This window comes from Drosophila obscura, unplaced genomic scaffold (genome assembly GCF_018151105.1).
Source record: "Drosophila obscura isolate BZ-5 IFL unplaced genomic scaffold, ASM1815110v1 contig_186, whole genome shotgun sequence".
Classification (NCBI taxonomy): Eukaryota; Metazoa; Arthropoda; class Insecta; order Diptera; family Drosophilidae; genus Drosophila; species Drosophila obscura.
The window spans coordinates 2,790,603-2,817,612 of NW_024542774.1; the positions used below are offsets into that span (position 1 = coordinate 2,790,603).

Consider the following 27,010-nt stretch of genomic DNA (forward strand, 5'->3'; position numbering starts at 1 on the left):
GGGGAGGGGGCGGGGGCAAAGAGAGACGGCAGTACTGCTGCTGTCCAATTATTACGACTAAAGGATGAACTCTGCGTAAGTGTGCAAGCCAGAAGATAGACAGAGTGACAATAATATCTCATGTCCGTCTGACAGTTTGTTGTCCCAGGCCAAATGATTACGCGACAGCCGCACTGCATAAGCAGCTTAGGTTAAGTTAAGCTCAAAGCTTACCTCCAGGGTGATTCAGCTGCCAGCAGCGATACAAACAAAGTCAAAGCTTTGGATGTTGTAAGTCCCGCAGGATATCGCATGTGGATATCCGCATGGCATTCGTTTTCCTTTTAAAGACTCACAGATTTAATTTTTGTTGTATAAGAGACACTGAAGGGGACATCCCCACTCACAATCACAATAATAATAAATGTACCTCCTGCAAAACGAAGGCAGTTCCGATCAGCGTAAGAGACACAATTCAATTGAAGTTTCAATCGAAGCCAACACGCAGTCCAAGTACCAAATAGCCTGACGATCCGATCGGCATTTGCATACACAGCCAAAGTGCATTTCAAAGTAAGAATAGCTTTGACTTTTCCCGATAATAGATAATCATAGAAGTGGCTTACACAACCCAAATTAGGAGGATGACGAGGAGGAGGAACCAAACTTTCTAGTAATAATAGCGCTAGTAGCTACTAAACAGACGCCCCTTTAGTCAGGGTTATCTTTCGAACTTCTCCGTTAGCCCTCGCTTGGCAGCAAGTCAAAGTGCATGGCGATCAACGGTAATCAAAATGGAATCTCAATCAAATACGTGACATATGTATAACAAGGCGGGCAATGGCGTCTGGACAGGTGAGAAATCGCCTAAGAATCGTAGTCATTCCAGTTGCATTTTGAGCAGGGTCGAAAATGCGATACACGTATCCATGATGAAGCCTTTTCATTTGCCACACCCTTGGAGGCTTTGAGAGGCACTTGAAAGTCTAGACGATGGCAGAAGCGGAAGCAAGTGTGGCCGAAAGCAGGGGAACGATGAGACTCTTTAAGAATAAAATTCGTTGGAATTATAGACATTGAAGGCCCCTGCAAGAAGGAGCTGTGCTGGACTGGCTTCTACAAAATCACAATTCTGATTATGTCGCATTAGCACAGGAAGCCACTGCAGTGGCAGTGGCACTGGCACTGGTAGTGGCAGCTGTCGCTCGCTTATGGCAAAGCCACAAACAGCACAAGAGCCACATCTGGCAATCGAGTCGTCTTGCACCCACAGCTGTCACACAGAACTGCCATGGCTGCCTCTGCCCCCACAGCAACCTTCCTTCCTTCCTCTCTCATGTGCATGCATCCATTAATGTGCCAATAGCAGAAGCGAAGCTCTTGGCCAAGTACTGGGACTGCTATCAGTGCTTAAAGAACTTGCTGAGAATTATGTATGTTTCCTCACTTGTTTCATTCTTCATTCTCTGTCAAAATTTTGAGTTCATTTTTGGTTAGAAAATACTTTAAAATACTGCTCTCAAATCCTAAGCCACGCTGAGAGAGAGAGGGAGATAACGTCATGCGTGAAATTATTTCCCTGCCAAATAGCAGCGACCATAATAATCAGATAGTATGTACATATATATGTACATTTTCATACATAAATGTGTAACAATATGCTGTGAAGAGCAGGCAACTCACTGTCGTCGTTCTTGCTGTCGCACATAATTTCCGTACCTAACATTTCCGGTTCGAAAATGTCATAAAATAGTAAAGGAAAAGCGAAGCACAGAGACCAGAGGGGGCACAGCGGGACAGGGAAGCGGGACAACCGGAGGATGTGCTGCAGATAGCGCATAATCTAATGCAAAGGACGGCAGGCAGACAGACAGACAGGCAGTAGAAACAACAGAACCAAATGATAGACAGAAGCGGAAGAGCAACTGTTCCAATAGAAGCAAGAAAACTTTTGCCGGTGGACAAAACGAACGAGAAAAGTCTGCCACACGGCAGCATTAAGAGTGCGCGCTTTTCCATGCTTTGATGCTTAAATCAATTGAAGCTACCTTTTTGTGGACAGTTGCAGCTGCAGCTTGACATGATTATCCAAAGGCTGACTAAACACAAAGAAGCGGGGAAATGCAGCAGCCCTTAGCTGCTTGGAAAGTGCAGTATAGAGAGCCATTATTCTGGCTAAAATACACAATATTTCCCCCATTTATTTTATACAAAAATTCTCTATTTAAAATGTATTCCACGATCTTTCCATTTCCCATTTAAGCTTTAGTTTAAATAACCCATTTGTTGCAGTGCGAAAAAAACGAACTACAAAAAGTGCATAAATAACATAGAATATAAAAAACGAAAAAAAGGAGTACAAAATATCGCTTAAATTGTCACCGCTTTTGGCTGATTTATAGCCGGGCCAAATTAATTGAGAATAAACGCTGAAAAATGGAGAGAGCCCCGAAAAAGCCAAAAGCCAAAGCAGAAAGCAAACAAAACAAAAAACTACAGTGAAACAGAAAAGCACACAGCCAAAATTAATTGCACTTCTGAACTTTCGATGCTGTTTGTGTGAGTTTTCGCTGTTTCGAGTCGACTTCTCTGCCTCTCATTTGTTACAGAAAATTCAATTAAACAATCCTGCAATCGTATAAACAAAATCCAACCCCTTTTGGGCATGGCAGGGCAGGGCTAAGCAACACTGGGAAAGAGAGAGCGAGAGAGAGAGATGGAGTGGAAGTGCCACAGGTCAGTAGCGCCTACATAGCCGTATAGTTTTTAATTGAAAAATGTGCAATTAAAAGTCTTGTATGCATATGGAAAACGAGCGGAAAAGCGAACAGTGAGGCAGCGAGCGAGCGAGCAATGGGGCGTATGAGCAATGTTTCAGTGTGTATAAATTATAAGTCGGCTGCAAATTAATTAAAGCACTTAATTTTCCCATAGATTCAATTATATTACATGGCATTCAATTAAGCCCATAAATGTGTTCTCTTCTGCCCGCCTCTGATCTTCTCAAAAAGTAAATAAATATCTGAGTGAGGGGGGGGTGGCTGTGGGGACACAGGATAATCCAATCAACAAAAGGACCAACAAACAGTGGCATGTGGTATGTGGCATGCAGATGGAGCACATAATTTGGCACATGCCAATGTTAAATATTGACACTGGAAATGTTAAAAGCCACTAAATACATATTTACGTATACATAGACATTTGTGGTGTGGGTAGGTATCTATCCGCACACATATGTGTGTGTCTTTGGCACACATTCATGTATGTATGCGCATACACGTTGGTTTTTGTGGTCTGAATGTGTCACGACACACACGGAAACGCACACCCACAGACAGAAGGTGTGGTCCTGAGCTTCTGACCCCATCACACAGCCATCCTGCCCCGACCCCCATCAATCATACCCAAAAACAAGGGGTGAGCGTACAGTGCGTTTCAGAAGTATAATACAATTATAGACAAAGAGAGACAGAGGTTTTGGGTTATTTTAGAGTCAAGCAAACAGATTAGGTATAAAATTGAAATATTTTCTTTTAGAAAATTAAAGAAAAAATAATGCTTCAACTTTATTTTGCACTTAATTAGTCTCAGTCGTCATTCAATCTACAGTCCTTGCAACAAAATCCCGCACACACACAATTATTAACTTAAAGATGAATCTCTGTCTGAATTTTCTATTGTTTGCATCTAAATTAGGTAGACAATGGGATGATGTTCGGCTGAAACGGCCACACGCGAGTGCAAACACACACAGATGCCAGTCCGCAAATCAATTTCAAACATTCCATTCGAATTATTTGGTATGGAAATATTTCTGATTAGTTTTCACAATTTTCCATGCGAGCTGCCACACAAATTGTAGCTTAAAATTTAACTGAATTAAAGTGCAGGAAATATACATACACACATACATAGATGTAATTACATATTTTTACTGAAAAGAAAATAAGGAAAAATCTTTTAATTGGTAATCAAAGTACAAGGATAAGCAAACATTTTGAATGAAGAGATGAGGAGAGCTGACAACTACAAATCATAGCAGAAGCCTTTCTGATTGATGTGGTTGCAATTTGGTAAGTAACAGCCCCCTTTTGGGGCACCACTTGACTTGATCGCCCACAAATTTGTGCAGCAAGCACAAATTGAGACTGATTACGGGTGTCTTTCAGGCGGCAGTTTCTGGTTTCTGTTCGGTTTCAGTGGATAAATGCTTGTGCGAGCCGTCCCTATAAAGATGTAAATAAATGGCTGCATTTTCAGTTCAGAAGGCAAATATGTAAAATAATAATTGCTTCGTTTTAATCGTTTTACCCAGGCCCCCGACCCATCGTCAGGGAAAATATATACAGTCCCAAATGAAAAAGGAAAATAATACCCAAATAATAAATAGAAAAGCCAACCCTGCAGGATAAATTTCTGCACAACCTGCCCCAGCCGCCCCACAAGCCACAGTAAATAATTTGTACAATATGTTTATGCACTGGAATCGAAATCGGAATGATGTTTCAATTAAGCATTTTCGAGCATAAAATCAATATTAAGTAACGGATAAACAAAAAGTTCTATTGTAAATATGAACATCCGGAATTATAAAATGGTAGGTAGAAAATAAATTTTCACTTGGTTCCTGATATCCTCATTCTTTATGCCCAGCCCAGAATACTCTCTTGCAGTAAGACGCTTTTGCCATTTACTCACTCACTCATTCTCTTTGTTAGACTTTGTTCCCTTGCCAATGCCAATGAAAATTCAAAATAAACCATTTTCTATAATATTTTCTTTGATATGTAAAATGTTAAAGTAATTTCTGACCCTCTTCAACGCTCACTCGGGGGTTTTAACTTGTGCATTTATTCCACTTTTGCTGTATCTTCCACAATTGCAATAATTGATGTGTTTATATTTCGCATAAATTATTCAACGAATTGCGCTTATTTTCGGTCGGTGACTTTTAGAGGGTGCCGGTGCCCCGCGCAACATCATCATCATCACATCATCCTCAATGGGAAATGATCGGGCGGGCAATAAATGTTTAAGAATTTAATTTCTGGCTTCTGGCCAAAGCGGAAAGACTTTGTTTGGCTTTTGATTACGCCAGAAGCGAATATTCCGCGTACATTCAGATAAATATTATTCAGTACACAGCAGCAGAAATTATACATTTTCGCACAAAATAAAGAAAATATGGAAGCCATGGCGAGGTCTGCATTGGCTCTGAGCTCTCTCTAACCTTACCCTGATTATTATTTCTGATTTGCCAATCATTTACGCTCCGACCAGGTTACACACAGACAAAATCAATGGCCAGTGGCACGTTGGAAAGACTGCATATACATAGTACACACATATTCGACGATAAATTGCACTTGGGAAAGAGCCCAACGCCAGAGCCAGAGCCAGCGACAAGTTTCGATTTGGAATCAATTACAATTGCACAATTGACGCCTCCCCCAACGGACGTTCGCTCAATCGCAATGCATTCGGATGCACTTTTCATTTGCAGTTTGCACATTTTTTTTAAATTGTATTTTTGTTGCTCCTAATTGAGTTATTGTCTACTTGAGCTGCATGTGAATGCAGTTGGGCATTGAATTAATAATTGTTTGATGAGTTGCATAATTTATATGGCTGTTAATGGTGGGGTTTTTCGCCGGAGCCATTTGCAGCAGCAATGCCAATGCGATTACGTTCGTTGGAACAACAAAGAGAAACCACACAACACAATAGTGTGGTTCTGATTCATCAAATGACGCTCACAAAGACCAGAATACTCGTACTTAATCGACTCTAATCAGACTGTAATGAATCACTTCTCTTTTTGATCAAAAATCGGGAGAGAGTGTCGAGAAGAAAGAACCCAAGACAGAGAGATTGGAGAGAGGAGCTCTCCTCCAGAGTGAGCAAAATTGATAAACGTATTTGTTTTGTAGGCTATCAATTTCGATTGATTGCCTGCTCAGATAAACGATTGCAATTGAAATGTTTCCACAAAACCAAGAGTTGTAAATCACACAAGAGAGAGAGAGAGAGAGAGAGAGAGCGAAAGATAAATGAAACCAAAGCGCAGTATAACTTTGACAACAGCTCCGATAAAAAAAAACAGATCAGACTATTTTTATCACTATAGAAAGTATTTGTCGTAGGAACATGTGTTCGTTCGATGTCTGTGACTGTATGTTTCGTAATTCTACAATTAATTTTGTGGCAAAGCTCGAAGGGAAGCGGGAAAAATAATAACAAGTAACAAGTAACAAAGAGAAAAATATATTAAGAAATAATAAATTTAAAACGATAATTAGCAAATTTTAAATTTGAATTTCATATATATTTCATATTTCATACATATGTGTGCATAAATAAAAAGAAATCAAAAACTTAAAACTAAAGTATAATAATTGGATGGGTATAATTTGATGGAAACTTATTCATCCGATGATTCCAATCGAAGGACATACCATTATTCAGTTGATACATCAATGAATATACATATATATGGCACAGCCGATTCCGTTTCTGTTCGAAAACCCAACCCAAATGCATACATATGTATGTATGTATGTAATGTGCACATATCTGACTCAATCGGACAACCGAAATGACTTAGCATAAGAGTCTTTTTAGGTTAGAAGATATGGATCGGTGAATGCGAATTTTAAATTCAGAATCGTCTGAGTTAAAGTTGTGTATACTCAGGGTGACGATACAAAAAGCCTCTGGCCAGAGTTCGGTCGTGTGTATCTGAATCTGTATCTGCAAATGGCACGGCACAATGACAAGGTAAGGCGGGGCGAGGCGATTCGATTTTCGATCTTTCTATCTGTCTGGGATGATGACTCAGCTGTAAAGTTGAAAAGTTTTTATGTTTCGTGTTTGCCATGCTGTTTGATGGCCTTCTCCTTCTCCCCCAGCTAGCCACAGACACAGTCTCAGCAGCACCACAGTCTCCGGAACGGGCTTTGTCTAGAGTCTAGACCTTACGCAATTCCACGATTCGCTTCGATGACTTCATTAGCGGTGGCTTGTAAATAAATTTAAATTACACACGAAACAATCGACAGCATTGTAACCATGTTTGGGTAGGCAGTACACAACATCGTGTGTACTACATCGTGCACATAAAAATATTAATTTATTCCCAGATTCAAGTTCAAAGTCAGGGACAGCGACAGCGACAGGCACAGGGGCAGCCACTCTCCCACTAAAAACACGCACATCATGAAAATGAAAAAAGCTGCATTTATTATTAATGTTATATTATAGTTATAAATTCAATCAAGCACTCGAACTGGCTTCAAAAGGAAAAGGAAAAAGAAAAGTTGATTAAATTGTATTATTAGCTTCAACAGGAAGAAGGACGTGACCGTATGGTAAAACATTTGTTTACAAAATCAATAAAATGGAATTTAATTAATTTTCATAATTTTCTTTTCTATCTCTGTCGCTGTTTGTTATTTATTAATTAAGCAAACGAGAGCGAGCTTTGAATGAAAAATATTAATGAATTGGTTTTTTTTTATATAGATTTAATTAGGCGCATGCGAAAGTTGAGTGTAAGGGCTAAAATGCTGACATGCACAGAGAAAGCTCTGTCAGTACTCTCTCTATATATGGCAGTGGGCGTACAGTTCCCAGAGGTATCCATCCGCACATAATATGTATGTACATATGTATGTATGTGCCTTTCATTTCATAAAACATCCCACATTTGCATTACTTTTCGTTATCCAATGATCCAACTTCGTATACTGTTTGAACATGACTCTCTCTCGCTATCCACCCCACTGATCCCAAGAGTATCTTTTGTGCAGTGCGAAGTGCATTCAACCCACCCACCTCAAGAGCAAGTGCAAGTACATGGGCGCTTTTCATGAACTGTAAGCTAAACGTTTATTCTTTTATGGCCGTATATTTCTTATCAACGTTCGTGTCCAAATACAGGGTAGAGACAGACACAGAGACAGAGAGGGCAAGGAGAACGAGTAAGTAGCGCGGTATCAGCTTTAAAAAGCTATGAAAGTTTTACAATATTCCGTGTCAATTTGTTCACCCAGTGGCTTGCATTTATGACTGCATCTCTAAGATGCAAAGTTCTTCCATAAAGCTTTTACTTCTTCTACTTTTCTTTGTAATCATGCGGGTAACAAGGAACCAAAATGAACACCGCAACGCCCATAACCGTATGCGTATTACTCATTGAATATGCCAGCCACGCGCCTTAAACTGGCCCCACCCACGACGCCCCACCAAACAGAAGAGCAAACCTAACCCAACCCTCCCCTGTGTGCCTGATTCGTCATGTAAATTTGCTGTGATGTGCGCCATAATTCTGCCCGAGTCAAATTTTATTTGCGCCTCAAAAATTGTCAACAGATTTGTAAAAGCTGTAAAGGGGTAGGGGTAGAGGGGGTACTGGGTGGACTGACTGCATTGAGGGGCTTCGGGGGTCAGGCAAACAGTTTATTTTGAGTATGTACTGTCGTTGCACTCGAGGCATTGAAATGCCGCACCTCACACCTCGCACTCCTTCCCACTGTTCCACCTCAGCCCCTCACCTCAGCCGACCACTCTCAGCCCAGTCATTCTCCTTTTGGAAGGCAATTATGGGGTGGCGGCGGGCTGCAAATGCCGTTACAGTTCCGCTTGATTGAGGCGCAGTTACTGCGCCTTTTAGCAATTGCCTTGAAAAATTGCCGCGAAAATTTCGTTAAATGCTTTGCATATTGCGAATTATTACACGAACAAGAGCCGAAGGTCAGTGCAGCGGGATGAGATGGGATATATGTACATACATATGTATACATATATGTACGATTGGGAGGGGTATAGGGGGAATTCGTTAACTATGTATGCAAGTGCATGCATAAATTTATATGCTTAAAGAGCACGCGCCAGGCATTTCGGTATTCCGTCATTCAGTCAGACGCAATGCAGTGGCAGTGGCATGCGAGTCAAAACCACTCGTGAGGTTCAGCAGGGGATCTCTCTCTCTCTCCCTTTCTCTCTCTTCCTCGTATAAAAGCAACAATAGCGGACACCGCAAGCTCCCCAAAGTGCATTCACCGCCAGACCCAAGTGCAGCCGAGCGGCAGAGGGAGCAAGAGTAGGAGCAACCAAAGGAGCACAGGCACAGGCAAAAGCTCACACTCGCTCACGTGCGGGAGACCAAAACAAAAGATCTGAAGCACAAAAGGGAAGACGAGAAGAGGCAAAAAAAAAAACAAACCGTTTTGTTAGCGGACTTCACTTCATTGCATTCTCTTGAGGAAAAGAATAAGAGGGCGCAGCACCGCGGCTGAGAGAAAGAGAGCTACATACATATGTACATAACTAGCGAGCGCAGGGGCTGGGAGAAAAATAGTTCATGTCACACCGGCACATGGATGCCCTCTCAACAAACTACTCATACCTACTACGATGTATGTATATATGTACGTACACATGTATGAATGCTGATTTATGTCTACCTTCTCGTAAGCATTAGCAATATCCATTAAATTAGCATAAAAACAAAACTATTCTTCTATCCCTCCAGCTTCTCCATCTATTCTCGAAACACAACAAAGTAAAAAGTACAACAAAAGCTCAAATACACTGTGTGTGTGTGTGTGTGTGTGTGTGTGTGTGTGTGTGTGTGTGTGTGTAGGCGAACAGTGGGGCGTGGGGAGTGGCAGTTTGGCAAAAGTTTATGGACAAACTGTTGGGCATACAGAAGGAAGCCCTCCCCCCCCCCCCCTCACTCTTTTGGCGAGGACAGGCAGCGAGAAAGACATTGTGTGTTTGTGTGTGTGTGTGTGTGTGAGCCACCGAGATAAGCGCGTTAAAAAGTTGCCTGCGCGCCGCTGGTTTGGCGTATTGTAGAGCAAAGGGGGGGCAACCTGCCAGCTGTTTAATTAGTTGCTCTCTCCCCCATCATCGTGCTGCAGGCTCAAATGGTTTGCCTAATAAACTTCGTCCCCCTGCAATACCCCCTCGCACTGTTTCAACAGCTACACTTTACGTGCACATCCGTGAAATATTTAAAAAGGTTTTGTGTTGCAAAATTTGTTTATGCCGGCCGCGAAAGGAAGGGGAGACTGGTGCAAGCCCTGTGGCGTGGGAGGCAGCTTCAAAGCTGCCTCTTCTCCTTCTCTTTTGGGGCACATGTTGAGCATACATATGTATGTACATACATACATATTTATGTATGTACATAATTGCATATTTATAGCTCCAACAAGTCCGTTGCAGCGACAGCAGCAACCCTACGAATCCGCAAGCACGCAGACGTGGGCGATATCAGGAAGAGCACCAGATGGGAGACTGGAGGGACAATTAAGCACAGCCTGAGAATGCTCTCAGCTGCACTGAGAGAAATTACTTTAACCATTATATAAGTTTAAGAATAAGATATGCAGTAGATGTAACATAATATACGTACAATGTTTGTACGATTCGATTTTTATAGAATTTGCCAGATACATACATATGTATATGTATGCTCATTACTGTGAATTAATAATTCACTTTAATTCGATTGGTATTTTGCTCTTCTTTTTTTTATCAGTGTATTTATATGCTCCTCAGCTGCAATTAATGAAGCATTTCTGAATACTGTATCTGGGGGAAGCTGCTGAGGATGTGCAAGCGGCTGAAGTTGTGGGACCTGGACGGAGGAATGAGATGGATGTTTTGGCATTGACTTTTGGCGAAGCAATTGAATAACCATGAGTGTCGGCTTGTGGGAGACGGAAAGAGAGCTTTGAGACCAGATGCGGTGTCTTCCAAGAATTAATTTAACGTTTTTAAAGAGATTCGGATTCGGATTCGCCTTGCCCAAAAATAATACAAGCAAAATACAAAAGGAAAAGAATACTAAAAATATCTGTGGTTCTATCTATTTATCTATTAGATCTATTTATGTATACTATTGATATCTTTAAATCTCTAGGATACAAAACTTTGGATTAAATTCAAAGCAAAAACAATAACTTTAATAAATATATTTATAAGGCTGGGCGGTTGTTTTCCCCATACAATAAATCAATAATTTCAATTTACTGAAGGTACTTTTTTTCTTTTTCAATATTTTACAGATTTACCAATCATTCCCATTTTACCTTTAATTCTATTAATGTTCTCCTGCCTGATTGTCGTTTTTTCCCATTCTCGCCACACAACAAAAATATACAATTAAATATTTTATTGGCAAAGCCAAAATGAATTGGCTTTTTGTGTACATACAAAATAATCGTGATTGGCATGGCATGTTCGATTCCTACGGGGCAATTTCGCGTTGTTAATGTTTCAATAAATACTCGTACGATTATTGAAAAACCGAAAGATAAATGGTAGAGAGAGAGAGAGACTAAAACAAACACCGAAAAACAGAGAGTAGAAATGTGTAAAAGTCGTGTATAAATTTAAAATGCTTTTAAGCGCAATTGCTGAACTTATGTATTCAAAATACACAACTAATAAAAAGTAAATAGATACAAATGTGGAAAATTTATTGAAGGATTTCACAGTTGTTTTTTGTTGTGTTTTTGTATCCAAAACATATACATATTTCACAGACTGGAATCATTATGTAAATGAATTGGATTTGATTCGATTTAATGTCAGCAGTTCATTAAGTTGCAAACCAGTTGCAGTTAAGGGTAGAGTTGAATAAATAATTCAAATATATCAAATCTCCAATGGAAATATATAGCTATCTTCATGGAGTGGGGTATACTTTGTGTGTGCTTTTCCAACCACGAACTATTTTTATTATGGCTGACAACTTGATTATTGCATTTTATAATGTAAAGCTTAGATTACATTGTAAGCGAAGTTCTTCGACATCTCTCTGTATCGGAGTTTAAGTCCCTGGATCCCATTAAAAAAACAAATCTAAGGGATGTATCGTTATACATACATATATTGAACGACTCGAAATAACACAGATAATGGATCAATTTCTTTTGAAATCTTTAATTTATGATTTCGCAGTGAAGAATCGTATAGAAATATAACCTCTGCCCGACAAGAACTCCCACCAACTCAATGCACTGCCCCATACAATGGAATTTATCATGTGGCAAGAGTGGGATGGGGAATGCACACGAGTATACATATTTCTCCTCGTGGAGGGAGGGTGTGTGGGATAGCAATGCGTGTGCTTATGAAAATATTTACAGCATCTGGATAATGGCATGCGAAGCAATAAAGTTGCTTGGTGGCAGATGAATGCAGTAGGAGTAGAAGGAGGGATTGACGACGACGGCGACGACGAGTGGCGGTTGCTCTGCTTGTCTGGGCTGGCAAAAAACGTGATGCGAGTGAAAGCCAAGCAAACCAAGGAAACGGCTTTCTTTTCGCAACCAGAGACAAGACGTACCGTACCACCCATACATACATACACATACATTCACTTTCGGCCACAAACATACACAAAAAGTTGGCCAAGTGCCGCAAAAATGCATTTGTTTGAATTTGTGCATGAGGTGGGGTGGAGTGCCCCTCATGAGAGGCTGCAGAATGCCAGGGGAATGGTTGGACTTCGAAAGTGGGTCAGAAGCCCAATGCGAGCAACGGACACCGGCTGGGCCCGTCTTTTGGGCCAGGCCAAGACCAGCAAGCAGCAGAGGCGGCAACTTGCCGGTAAAATATTTGCGGGTAATGTAGGAATCATGATGATAAATGAAAGGCAATAAGACCAAAACTTTTGCCCAACTTCTGGCCAGCGGCGGGTGCAGCAGAGGGCCAGAGTTGTCATCATAATCATAAGAACAAGGCCTTTTCGATAAGATACAGGGGGATCCATAAACTCTCCAAACAAGCCAGAGACGAGATGATAAGAAGAGCCGAGCAATGACTGGAACTCGTATCTTTGGTTGCAAATATATTGCAGTTCCATTAAACCTTCCCATTTTCGACATTTGCTTTGGCTGCTTTAAATATAATTTATGTAAATTTCCACTCTAGGGGAAGCAATACCAAACGCAGAAACATATGGAGGGAACAGGTTAGAAGATCCCATTTCGGAGAGTTTCATAATTGCTTAGCCCAGATGACGGATAATTACTTTTTTGATATATGTATGTACATACGAGTATTTATGACAAGTTGAGATGGAGAGTAATTGAAGCCCGGTAATGGTCTCGGGGAGCTTCTTATTCAGATAATTTATTTGTTTAACTTCGTAGAGAAGAGTTCTACGAAGCGGAGTGTATATTAAAGAGCAACCAGTTCCCTCAGATTATGGATTTTATCTTCTTCTGAATGCTAAACCACTTCCTGAACAGATGTTCCACAGAACATGTTCCTGGAAATGTTACAGAACATCAGATTAGCAAAGACAATAATCGCAATTCCCATTCCCATAATTCCAATAATAAGCAAAATCGCACGTACCGCCATTATCTCATTTTTCAAAGCAAAAATAATATAAAACCAACAGAAATGTAATAAATTATAACACCCACATGGGCACGGGTACGAGCACGGGCAACGGCAATCAACGAGGGGGAGGGTCAAAGACGGGGGGCCTGGAAATGCAATTACACAATTAGCAAGCAGACAAGAAGAGCAAGTGAGACAAACAGAAAAACGGAGAGCGAGTGGGAAGTTGAGGAATACATACATTATTTGCAATAATGAAAATAATTAGAAATTCAAATTCAATAAACGCGAAAACGGCAAAACAATAAATAACAAGAAAGGAAGCTTTAAATGTCGAAGATTTAGATACGATTTTCCAGTTCCACTCGATCCAATGGAAGGCATACGATCGGATATTGATTGATCAGAACGATATATGCAAGTATATATGTATGAATGTACATATGTATCGATGTACGTACAGGGAGGACTGTTGTCCACCTGTTGATGGTTTGTACATCCTTCTACGGGGACAGCGAAAATATCTTCTCATAATCATAATACCCCACCTCAGCAAGGGTATCAAAAGCTAAAGCAAAAAAAAAAAAACTCGACGGTAAATAGAAATACAAAAACTTATAAATAATCAAACAGAATTTTTATATATTTGCATAGATTAAAGCCTAGAAGACACGATTGTGCATGTCTGTATGTACATATGTATGAGTACACTATGAGCAAAAAGAAGAAAGAAGCAACAGCAGCTGCGAACAAACACGAGGGGGAGGGCGGGAGAAAAAGTAAATCGAATCAAAGAAACAGCTGTAAGCTCGTGCAAACTTCTAACACAGAAGTTTCTACTCTCTACTCTCTTCTCTCTCTCAATTCGCTGTGGGGCGGGTGGGGTTTGGTTGTTGAGCAAACTTTTAAGCTGCGAAAAACAAAAATGGCAGCCCTGTACTTATTTTATTTTTTACACCCAGGGTATATCCGATTCGGGTATATAAGTAAAGCAGGCAGTAGGAAACTGTAGGAGATTGCCTCGACATAAATCAAATGAAAAATAAAACTCCTGAGGTAGTTTCAAGTGTATCATCCAACTCGAGTAAATATAGGTGATAAATGTATTCAATATGTGTGTACATAGTGGGTATTCCGTAGTCGCAAGATCGACTACAAATATTTGTGTTTCTTGTTTTTGTTGTTGTTATTCTTTTGGCTTAAAACCAGTTTTCAGCTGCTCCACGCATTTCGGCAACAACAACAACAACAGCATGCCGAACATTAAACCGAAAAAAAGCCACTAAATAGACAGCAGTTTTGAGGTTACAAATTCTGCTGTTGTTGCAGCAATAAAACAAAACAAAAAAGCAAAACAAAAACTAAACTTAAAGAGCTCTCCAAAAACAGCCAAAGTCTCCTCTCCTCTCAAGCGAGCTCTTATCGGCGAACCACACAAAAAATTAACAAATATGGCTGACAGAGCGACTCCCGGACGACTCTGAATGATTCTGTCTCGTCTGTCACGTCATTCGATTTTCTTACTTTTGCTACTATCTGTTCTACCTGTTACCTGTTGACTTGGCCATTTTATTAGCGACTTGCACTTGTCACACTGACTGAGTTTTCTCAACTCGGCGGCGTCGTCGACGACTGCTCTGAAAACTTTACGATGTGTCAGGTCTTTTAAGTCGTTTTATTTTTTGTTCGAGCTTACTTCCATTTAAATGAAAAACAAAATGAAACCAAAGGGTAAACAATAGCAATGAAAAATAAAGTGAAATCTTAGAGAACATTCACTAATATTATATGACTACAGTAGGGATTCGCACTGCTTAAATTTTTGGACGATCGCTTATGGTTTTTATGACCCACAACTGACCTTAGCGGAACCCACATACAAAACTGCTAAATAAAGATAAAAAGAAACCAATAACAGATTTATATATGTATGTATATATGTATCATTGAATAGCTACATGCAAATGTGCAAAGTTATGTTAATAGGCCGGCGCACACGCTTCAGACTTCGATATCAGACCCAGACTGATTCGGATCGGGGGCGGCTACAATGTTATACGAAAGTATAAAGTACATATCGTTCTTCTATAACTTTGTAAACATTTTTATATTCTTCTGGCTTCTGTAAATGAATCCAACAATGTAAGAAAATGATCATTCATTGAACCAGGAAGGGCTATAAACTTGGGGTAACTTTGATGATTGCAATAGTTCCATTAAAACAGATTTAACAGCTGATAACTTACTAAATTCCCTTGTTAATGTGCTTCAATCATTAAAATGTACTTCTTTTTATGAGAACTTATTGTGGTTATATTTAATCTTTTAGCACACTGTAACAACTCGGCACTGCAATTTTTTCATCTGAATAATGACCCTAGGGTAGAAACGATTCAGAGGCAAGTCAAACGATCAGTCGAGGATCGAGTAGGAGCTTACATTATGGCAGGTCATGTGTCAGTCTGTCGGCGGTGGGTAGAACAACATTTATTATTATTATTATTTATTAATTCAGCGAGCTGTTTGGTGAGCAATTGAAACTCAGTTCTGGAATCGATTCACACCAGCAAAGATAACTTTAATTTGAAATTAGGTAAGACGTTAAATCGGATATTTGATAGCTCTGGGATCGCTTTGCTTTGGTTCGGTTCGGTCTTGGCTATGTTGTTCTTTTTCGATTAGATAAGCAAATTTATAATGTCTACGGGAGCGAGGGTATCAAATGTAAATTCTGTCTGACAGAGATAATATTGTCGATTGCCATTCTGCCCAGCTGCTGCTTTGTTTTTCCACCTCGAATGTGTGCCCGTATGCGTGGAAGTTTGCGATCGCCAAATGCGTCTGCCAATCAATCAATGAAAGGTTTTTACTGAAGTCTCGTTTTGAATACATAAAAAAAATAATAGAAACGCCAACGCTAAGAGTCAAAAGAGTAGAATGAAATGTCTTTCAAATGTAAGCTAATCTAATGATTATACATAGCTGCTACAGAATCCGGGTTCGGTTTGATATTACAATAAATTATGATCGGAAATACACATGTAGTTTATGGGCGTGAAAACCTGTTCAATAGGTGAAGCCAACAAAAATACACACAAAGACCTTTTTGGCCCCCGGTAATCTTGTACTTGAAAATATTCCCAAGAACACAATCAATAATCACTGGCAATGCGCTTAGGTCAGAGGTTCGAATGACCAAAATATGTACACGGTTCCTAGGAATTGTTGTACTCTACGATTAATACAAAGTTCTAGGGAGTCCCCTGTGAAAATGCCAAAATTTCAGCGCAATTATCCCAGAAAAACGCCACATCATCCCCACCGGGAGATTTTAAGCTTAAATAAAAAAAATTGTATTTAAATTGAAATTCCATGAAAATTCATTAGTTTCAATGATTCAGAAACAACAAAACAAAACAACGACAAAACCGGCAATCATCCAAACATTTATTTTTACACACATTTAATTATAGCCTTTATAGGAGGCAGGCAGCGCCAAACAATTGATTAACAAATTAAATATAGAAACCCAGCAGCACAGAGAAGGGGCAAGCGGGATCAAGTGGGGTGCTGGCTTTTCTCGGGTGAGTTCAAGTGAATTTATTGCACTTTGGCAGCAGCTCTGAGACAGCGCATGCCGCGCAGCGATACAGATGGAACGTTGAGCGGAGTGCATGAGCACGCGTAAAAAAGCAATTCAATGTCAACAAGAAAGGAAGGCCAGCTTGGTTGACTGACGCTATTGATACCCTATAGATCTTATTGTCAATCGATGCTCCTACTGCATGAACTTGTTTCATTCATTCAGCAAGTATTTCTGATTAGCAAGTTGTTCTACATATGTTCACAGTCTGTTCAAACTCATCATACCATACCCTCAGAAAGGGTACCACAAAAATCAATGGCTTTCGGTTTATAGAAATTAAACAATTCTTAGAGCCACTGAAAATCACAAGTGAATACTTGTTAATGTTCAAACTGAACAACAAAGTACCCTCTGCAGTTTATTGTTTGTATAATTTCGCTGGCTCATCAACGTTTCGTACAAAATCCAAAGCGCGCCAACGATTTTAAGCTGGCAATGCCGTCCACTCCGAGAGAGATAGAGAGAGAGAGAGAGAGCGTGGCACTGAGAGAGAGTACGATTTGTTTGGATACAACTTAAAAGTTGTGTTTCTGTTTTATGTTTGCTTCACAGGCAGCTGTTAACAGAAATTAATTAACGGCCTGGAATGAGGGTCTGATGCACAGAAAGCCAAAGCAGAGAAAAATCTTCCACAGAGAAGCAGCCAAGGTATATTTAGCAGGTGGTATGGCTATCCGTATAGTGTACAGTGTGAGCCGCACTCTCTGCTTACCGTCCTGCTTCATATACCATGGCAGCAACGTGCTAAACGCTGACACAACACAGCTGACTCGCCTCTCTCTCGCGCACCAACACAGCTGGAAATGTACTGGCAGCGGCCATTGAGAAAACAAAACCAAATAACACAAAAAACGAAATAAAAAGATACAAATTTCGCAATGCCTCGAGATTTTGCTGCGCTACCGTCTCGTTTTTAACAAAAAATAATAATAATAAGCTACCGATGACGACATTTCGCCCGTTAGCACGATTGCTAAGACTGTTTCTAGAGGAAATGTTTACAAAAAAATACACTGGCACTCTTACCTCTCTTTTTACTTTTGCTGTTGTTGCGCGCAAGAGAAAGATGTGGCAAAGAGAAAGAGAGCTGCCTCTGCCTCTCCAGGTGCTTGCCACCGCACAGACTTGACTTTCACAAAAATAAGCTCGAAAAATGAGCAAAAAATATTTCTTTGCGTTTGCTTTTCACTTTGTATCCGCTGCTGCCTGCTGCTGCACTTTCTCCGCAGAGGAGTCTCACACACAATTTTCACGTGCCCTAAAGGAAAACTGTTTTCTTTTTTATGCTATTTATCTGGTCAGTGCCGTTCCGTTGCTGTTTTGTGGGCCATTGAGCAATTTTGAAGGCACTTATACACTCACACTCACGCACTCCACTCACACAGGTACGCAACGAGACGCACTAGCACTCACGTACTCTTGTGCGCTTCTTTTGTTGCTGCCTGCACCTTTTCGCCTTTTGCTTATATTCTGGCTCTCCTTCACAATTTATTTATTCAGCACAAACCAAACGCAGCCCCATCCGCAGCTGGGGGGTGGACGCGGAGAAAAAAACAAGGCAATTCTCTTGCTGTTTACACGACTTGTGCCAGTGTGACCGCAGATTTGTCGATAAAATATAACGTCTCCCCCTCAGAAATATACCAAAATATACCTTATCATTTTTCAAATATACCGTAAATATACCGAAGAAAATAAAAACACATAGCGCTCTATTTAAACAGGCGATTACCTTGAGCTAAAACGTGGGGAGTACGTTTTGTACTGTTTGTTTGGACACTGTTTGTAAATTCTTCTTATGTATTCATTCCTCCCCCTTTTTTTAATTTCAAATGTGTCGGCAACATACTATTTCTAGCCACATGTGGCGTGGGCTGATCGATATTTACCCGCGATCGATTCGACTACGCTGCGTGCAGTCACACTGCCAGTTGCTTATCGAATTTAAATTTGAAATTCGTAAGTCGCTATATACTACATATGTGACATGTACATATGTAATGTATTAATATTTTCCGACAAACTACAAAAAGCCACTTGCATTCTTTAACATAAAGTAGCAAGTAACAGCCACAAATTAAGTTACATGTGGAAATTGGGCCAAGGTTATATATAATAAACAAAGCAATCGAAACGGAATTAAAAGCTAACAACCGCATTTGCCATGAGTAGAGTTTCCCCAGAAGTTTAATCCAACAAAAAATCCAAAAGCGCTTCACCCAAATCCATGAGTGCACTGACCACAAACTCTGAATGCAATGCTTTGTTGGGATTATCTTCAAAAGTGACTTGTTTCCCGACAGAATTTTGGCATGTACCAATTATGTATATTGTTGGCTGAGCTGACCGGTACCACTAACCATACAATATAGATGTGCCAGTTCATACACCGAACGTGTCGGAGCTGTCACAGGTCCCCAGGTCTTCGGCTGTTGGAGCTGAGACGTTCGGGTCGCGGACCTGAGACGTTCGGCATTTTTTCGACATGTTCGATTCATGACGAGATCCGAAAGCAAGCCGAGAATTGCAAATGTATGTGTGTACACAGGCACGACAAAATATTTATCAATTCTTATATTCCGAAACCGTTCTGAGTTTGTTTTGACCCAGTCGGACTTTATACCTTCCAAGCCAAACGCCACCCAACCGGCCCGCTGGCCACAACAAAACCCCCACCCACAGCATGGGTCGGCGCCAGGTGGCTGGTATATACAATACGTGGGGCACCCCAAGGGCACCACGAATGCCCCTGGACGAAACATATGCCAAATTTGATTATTGTTTTCTGAAGTCAGTGAATCGCAGCTACAAGTACATTTCCATGAGAGCGAAATTGTTGCAGACTCCCATTACCAATGCCAAGGTGATTAGAGTGTCAAAAGTAACCCTATAGATTCTATTCCTATTTATTACACATAGATAAATGCCGCCTTGTATCAGCGTTTCAGTGGTTATAAACCATTCCTTTATAATATCACTGTGGATGGCTGTAAGTTCATGAAGAATCCTCAGGCAAACCCTGTGGCCAATTACTTTTTTGCACTATTCAGTAGCCACATGAATTTGAATCATACGTGTCCCTATGATGTAAGTACTCTAAATCAGATATAGATTCATCAGATAGATTTATTCTCATGTTCTTTTCGGGTTTAGCATGATTTTATTTTGGATAAGCTTCCCATCGATTTTATAAATGATAAATTTACACGTGTTGCCCTTTCCTCTGGGCAGTTACCTAGCCGAATCCCACTGGTATTCCGACAACATCAAACGTGCCGTGGTCAAAGTTTATGGAACTCTTTCGTAAGTTTGGTATTTCCAAATGAATAAAGAGAGTATCTGCCTAATTTAAATTTCAAAATGGTGTCGGTATAATAACCATAATGGTAAATAAATAATAACCAGTATCGGCTGATTTATTTTCAAAGTGTTTTGGGTTTTTAGCGACTAACTCCGCCCCTGTGTCTTGGGCCTCGTGATGATCTGTTACGCCTGAGTAGAGTAGTGGGGCAGAGTGTAGCCCTGATGGCAGACACAGTGCGCAACTGTCCACGGCCGAAGTCCTGGGGACCTGGGACAGAAAACCCAGCTGCGACAGGTTCGGTGTATGAGCTGGCACATCTATATACTGTATGGTTAGTGCCGGTACGGTGTTTTACCTTGAAAACGTTTTAATTTGCAAGCCAAAATTATTCCTTCAGATCGGTTCGAAACAAACCCCATTAAGTACTCATTAAGTTCAGTCAACTAGAACTTTTACTACGCTCGGCCCTTTATCCCCGTAATGGTTATTCAAAGTATTAACAAGCCCAGAAATTTAATTACTCCAAACAAGAAACAAGGAGCAAAGAACAACCAGAAACAGGAGACCAGAAGCAGCACAAAAAATGAAACAAAATTGAGGCATAAATTGGACCCTTTTCATGCTCCTTTTTGGTAAACGAAAGGGAACCACCCAAGCGCATGGAAAGGGTGAGGGTCTGCGGGAAAGGGTTGGGATGGAGAAATCACAGACGCGTCGAAATAATATCTTCATTCAGAGAGGTCCTAACAGTAAAATGCAGCAGTAAAATTGAAGAAATGTCCAATGGAAGTGCGTCGACTATTTGTTTCTGTCAGCTTTTATTTGTTGCCTCGCTCGCGTTGATTACGGGAGGACAACATCACCACTTGCCAGTGAGTTGTGTGGAGTGCGGCCAGAGGATGGGCGGAGAGGGAGGGCGGGAAGAGTTCTCGTGTTCTTGATGATGATGACAACGCCGCAGCAGCAGTGGATGGCAACAGGATGGCGGAGTGAGGCACGAAGAGCGATAATGATGCCACCCCACCACAGCGTCAGTCCCTTTCATTATTCGTGGGGCCAAGTGTTGCCGAGTTTATAATGAGCGACAGGCAGGCAGGCAGGCAGGACTCCTCATTTCAAGCGAAATTCACTAAACAGGATCCACTGCACCCAGCAATTGGAGCAGGAGCGGGATTATGTTTCGATTCAGAAAGAACTTTGCAGCGACAATGACAAGTCCTCGATAAAGTGAAACTTAAAGTCCTCATCCAAAGAGGTTGCACCTGATCAGGGGTTAAGGATAAAAAGAGAGAAAACAACTAAGGGTGAGGGTCCAGCGCTGCTTGGATCCCATCAAACACAACTAATCCCAGGAATTTTCCAAATGATGGACACATCTGATGGACTCACCGTACGCCCCCCCACCCTTCCACAACACCACCAACGTTTCAATTTCTCTGTTGTTTCATTTCAGATTACTGCTCCAGGGCGCACCACACTGACAGAAATGCAGCAGAGTTTGTTTATTCCGATGTTTTTCTACTTTCCAGTGTAATATTTGCCCATTGAATTGGAGCGATCTTTGGGAATTATCTGAGGATAACATCTCTATAGATTAGGATACAGAAGTAAGAGCTTTTCCAGGTCGTGATTTCTGCAAGTGTTTTTCCTGGTAGACTTCACTGCTGGGTCTCTTGTGTTTATCCCTGTAAACGTCGACAAGGCTCTGTGCTGCTCCTCCTGTTGCCTGATTGCAGGCTTTGTGCCGTTGAAAGATGCTTTGACGTTTAGGTGGACATCGCAGCCTGGGTCCAAGCATCTGCTTGGTGGCTCCCTTTTTGTTTATCTTGCAAGCAACTCCAAGCTGCCAATGCCGACTTAGAAAGCAAAGCAAATACCCAGCCAGCTGTACTGCCAAAGGCTTCAGTGCAGCATTAAAAGAAACATCAACTTGACCTGACCACCAGGCGCCACTTCAGCATCCAATGAATCATTCATTCCACTTGCCTGTCCGCGTCCCTCCCTCCATCGTGCTCATCGTTGCTCTCTCTGCCATTCATTGGCAGAATCCAATTATTCCGTGGCTCTTTCTCCATTCAAATTTATAGCCGAGCCTCCGTGGGGCTCTGCCCCGCACCACACCGCATAAATTATGGTTCCAATGCCGCCGACCAAATGGCAATTGTGCATCTAAGCTCGGACTGGGAGCACTGTTTGGCAGTGGTTTATCGTCTAAATAAAGGTAATTCGATATGTGCTGAAAATGAGAGATAACTGCCGAAGCGACTTATAATTATGGCTGAAAGCTGTTTCGGATTATGAGAGATTCGACATGCAAGTTACATGAAACTCTGGTGTAGTGCGAAATAAGTTATATCCGCATTTTAGCTCGTAATAAGTCATGAGTAATTTGCCTATTCATGCATATTTTTCGGGCATTAAAAATTGAAGTTATTAATGAGGAGTCATTAGAGTTTTTAGCTGCCATAAATTGCCATTTGAATGGGCATAATCTATGGCCTAAAGTCGATTTTTAATTATTAAATATAATATTTTAGTGGTGACCTTTCTTCCTTTTTTTTTGTCACAAATCCTTGGCCCAAAGCCAAAGAGAAGGGAAGGGAAGGGAAGGGGGAGGGGTGGAGGATCAATAACATGTTAAAACACGTAACAAAGTCTGGGCTCGTCACGGCGCGACACGTAAAAATACGTCAAAATAGAAAGAAAGGAGGGAAAAAAAAAAACAATAAATCGATTCGCCTTCAGATTCTAAAAAGGGCAAAAAAGAAGGCGGGGTGGTAGCCGGGTGACATTCGGTAGCAGTTGTGGGTCCGGCCTCCAGCCCCACAGGGGAGACGAGTACAAGCACAGCGCCTGCCATGGCAAATAAAGCCAGAAATCACGCTGGTGGCATGCAAAATCCCACAAAGATTTTCGCCCCATTTTGCCCCGCCTGCGAAAGCTCAGGGCAAACGCCATGAAAAATTTCACTTCAGCTCTACCCCCGAGCAGAGACAAACAATAGCCGAAAAAACTGCTGGCTCGGGGGGGCACAGGAGTGTTTCAACAATGGAAACAAGTTAACTAAGACAGGGAAGCCAGAGCGAAACAAAGGACGCATGGTGGGAAGAAGGGGAGGAGGAGGAGCTGCTGGCACGATAAATTCATATAAATCGCGTTAATTTCAACCGCAAAGCACAGTTTAAATAACTCAAATGGCTCGGAAAGCTGCCACCACTGCCTGACACCGTTGCTCTGCCCTCTTCCCGACTGGACCTGCATCTAAGCTTGATAAAATGGTTCTTCTGCAAAGCTCAAGACAAATAACGGAGGGTGGAGCCACCTCCCCGCCCCCTCATTCAACATTGCCATAGCACCGACAGGGTGTCTGTGCTGAGCGGTGAAGAACAACGATTGGAATCTGGTGGAAATTACGTTGTGAAATGTTTGCCACAATTTGTTTTGCTTTTAATGAGTTATTCAGTATGCAAGGGCAGGCACTCCTGTTGGGCAGGGGCCGGAGAGTGGAATGAGGCAGCGCAGCAATTTAAGAGGCTTTAAGCACAGGCTTAGAGACGTTTACCTGTTCTCACACACACGACACACACTCTCTGCCTCTCTCCCTCTTTAAAGATTCTGATGCTCCAATAATGCGACCAAGTGCTGGCGAGTTATTTTAATTGCTGGCAATTATTATTCACATTAATTGTTTTGTAATTGTACCGACTGTAATTATAATTGGTTGGCTAATACAAAGCGATCAATGAAAGATTTGCAGCAATTTGCCATGTTCACACATAAAGAAACGACCGAGCGAGCGATCAGTCGTTGCCAATAACCATAATACAAAGAGAGGATGCGCTCGGCAGACAATGAAGGCGCACTCCTCACAGCTAAGCTGCTCTGTGAGAGAGAGAGTGCAAGAGAGAAAGCCACGGGAAATGGTTTTCTTCATACTCCCGCTATAATAATAATCCGATTGCAACCGGATTCTGCCATCAGGCAGATCAGATATCTACCTCCAGTATGCCTGGATTACCTTTAACTTTTCCCCAATACGTAGCTCACTTGCAGTTCCCTTGGTAAAGGATTACTGTGTCCTTGTTCACTTAGATTTCCGCTTTAAGCTTTCGCCTCTTTGCCTCTCTTTCTGGCTGAGTGCCCCAACGAAAGTTGAATCAAAAGTTTTCTAGGGCTTCTCAGCCCTCTCTCTGCAGCGCACTCTCTTTTCTTTTTGAAGGTGCCATCGCCAGCCAACAACCCTCGAAAGGGAAGAAAAAAAAAAAAAAAAAAACTGCCCCCCAAACACAAGCCGCCACGAGTCCACACAGCCAAGAAGCCAAGAACCGACATAAACGTTAATTGTTGTTGGTCATGACATAAGAGCCGCCATGAAATGGCCGACGGACCCAAGTGACATTGCAAGAAAATACAATTTGGCTTTTGCATAAACTAGGAAGAGACTGGGCAGAGGCTTTAGCTAATGAACTATCAAGGATATGCGACAGGATTGGCCTCAAGTCGAGCGTAAAGGATTCGGACACACACACACACACACACAGACATACTCGCCCAGATGGGGCCGTGGAAAACAAGGTCATCTGGAATGGGGAGGCCACACACATTTTAAGCCCCGAAATATTTATGGTTGAGCGATTGTTGGCCAACGAATTGCATTCGATTCGAATCAATTTAGGATTCAAATCCAATCAACCAAAAACTTGTCACTTTTACTGGAAGCGAAAGTAAAATGAAAATGAGAATTTTTATATTTCCAAAATCAAATTAGTTGTTATTCGATTGAGTTATATGTATTTGGTTTCTCAGCTCAAAAATGCACAAAAAGAAACCAACGATCTGGTGGTGGATTCAGGTTTCATTCAAAGATTCAGTTGCCACGGCCAGCCGTTCATTCTCTTTTGTTTTATAACATCCGGAGCACTGGAATACGAACTCCTTACTTATTTTTTTTTAGCCATGAGCTTTTGCTTTATCAAATTTTCATATGCAAATCACGTCGGTAAGGAGCAAACTCTCGCATCATTCAGCGTGGATAACATTTGCACTTTTCTTTTTCCGGACCAAACGTGTGTTTGCATAATGAAAAGCAGTTGAAAACGACAGCAAAAAAAGAAATTCTGATAAAAAATGCGACACCACAAAATACTAAAAAGCAAATAAAAGCGAAGCCAAATCGAATGAATGACAAAAGTAAACAAAATGGCAACGCAGAGAGAATGAAAACCCTACAGGGACAACCCCATTAATCTTTGCTCTGACGCATGACACACGCAGGTGAGCTCCCCTCCGCACTGCCACTGGCTGTTGCCAAGGCTGTTGGGTAATGGATAAAGGTGCAATGTGGCGATTAGCAAAGTTCTGCCATCGAAATCCGACCTGGAAACACACGTCAGTAGTTGCACAGTGCAGCTGTGGCAGCCACAAACTCTGTGGGTCTAAGGGAAAGTTGAAAGATGTAATGTCCAGTCAATATGATTATCATCCATTACCAGAACTTCTTCTTTGCAATTGAGTCTCACTGGGGAGAGAGCTAGCGGTGCAGAGAGGAGACTGAGAGTTGGAAACGCTTCCTTCCTGGGAAGAAATATGGCTACACAGTATTTATCGTATATAAGTCTACTCAGATATAAATAAAACTCATCAAATATATACGTAGTATTTTTAGGAAACATTCCCTCAACTCAAATCCGTTTACCAGTCATGCTCCGGCCTCTCTGTACCACCCACCACGTTCTCCCATGCAACCAATACAATTTGTATTATGTTGTAACAACACTACACGCTCTGTCCCCCCCACCCTCTAATTATTTGCTTTTGCCTTTTTGCCTGCTCGAGCCTCCCCTCTCCCTTGGCAGGGAATGAAATTTTAAACGGAGGAAACTCTGCATTGTGTATGTGTGTGTCTTTTGCTGTGGAATTAAATTAATGACAAACAATTCTTCAGTGTCTTTTCACTGGTGCGTACTTAGCACGCGCCGGAAATGTATCCATATCCGTTTGAAATTTTTCCATTGTTCTCCAGTGCCCCGTGACGCCGAAGGAGCGTGTGGGTGCAGAGCAGAGAGACCACCCATACACATAGAGGGCTCCAATAAAGAGCTCCACCATTGAAGCCCTAGAAGGGGAACGGGACCGCCCAGCAAATTTCAGTTAAGCGAAAGGACTGCCGAAGGACTGTCATTAGGCCCACCACTCGCCAAGGCCAGGGGGGACCGGGGACTGGGGACCACTGGCACATTAACAGTCGTAAAACTGATGGCCAACTACGAGTAGTTAGCCATCATCGACAGCTGTGCCCCAAAATTATATTCATCGGACTATTCCGCACCAGAGCACGGCAGCTTTGATTCAATTTTCCTTTGGCTCGGAACCGCATTGGCCTTGATTCAGTTTAATCAATTGACAAATTATACAAACTATTTGGTGCGGCTTGTGCTACAGTCCTCAGTGGAGCTGCCAGCCAGTAAATACCTTGACAGTGGCAAATCAATCCAGATGATGGTTTGTCTCTGATTTCCAAATAAATGCAAATGTAAATTTCTGTGGACCAATGCAGATGACAAATGGAGTCCTGCAGACACATCAATTATCCAAATAAACAAAATGCGGTTTGACAAACATAAACTTTTACTACGAAATTTTATACCGAAATGTATCTTGTGGATGGATTTCAACTAAAAAAAAAACACTTGAAAGGTATTCAAAATTTAAATGAA

General features: G+C 41.4%; 1 protein-coding gene and 1 pseudogene across 1 annotated transcript in view; one reads left to right on the forward strand and one right to left on the reverse strand.

The window, feature by feature from the left end:
* Positions 1–18,578, reverse strand: part of LOC111080092 (pneumococcal serine-rich repeat protein) — a 40,152-nt gene extending 21,574 nt beyond the window's left edge. Inside the window, 1 exon segment of the mRNA XM_041592850.1 lies at positions 18,017–18,578. The gene's annotated coding sequence lies outside the window, so the exon portion shown is untranslated.
* A 1,095-nt stretch (positions 18,579–19,673) lies between these two features.
* Positions 19,674–20,297, forward strand: LOC111070982 (annotated as a pseudogene).
* Positions 20,298–27,010: the final 6,713 nt, after the last annotated feature.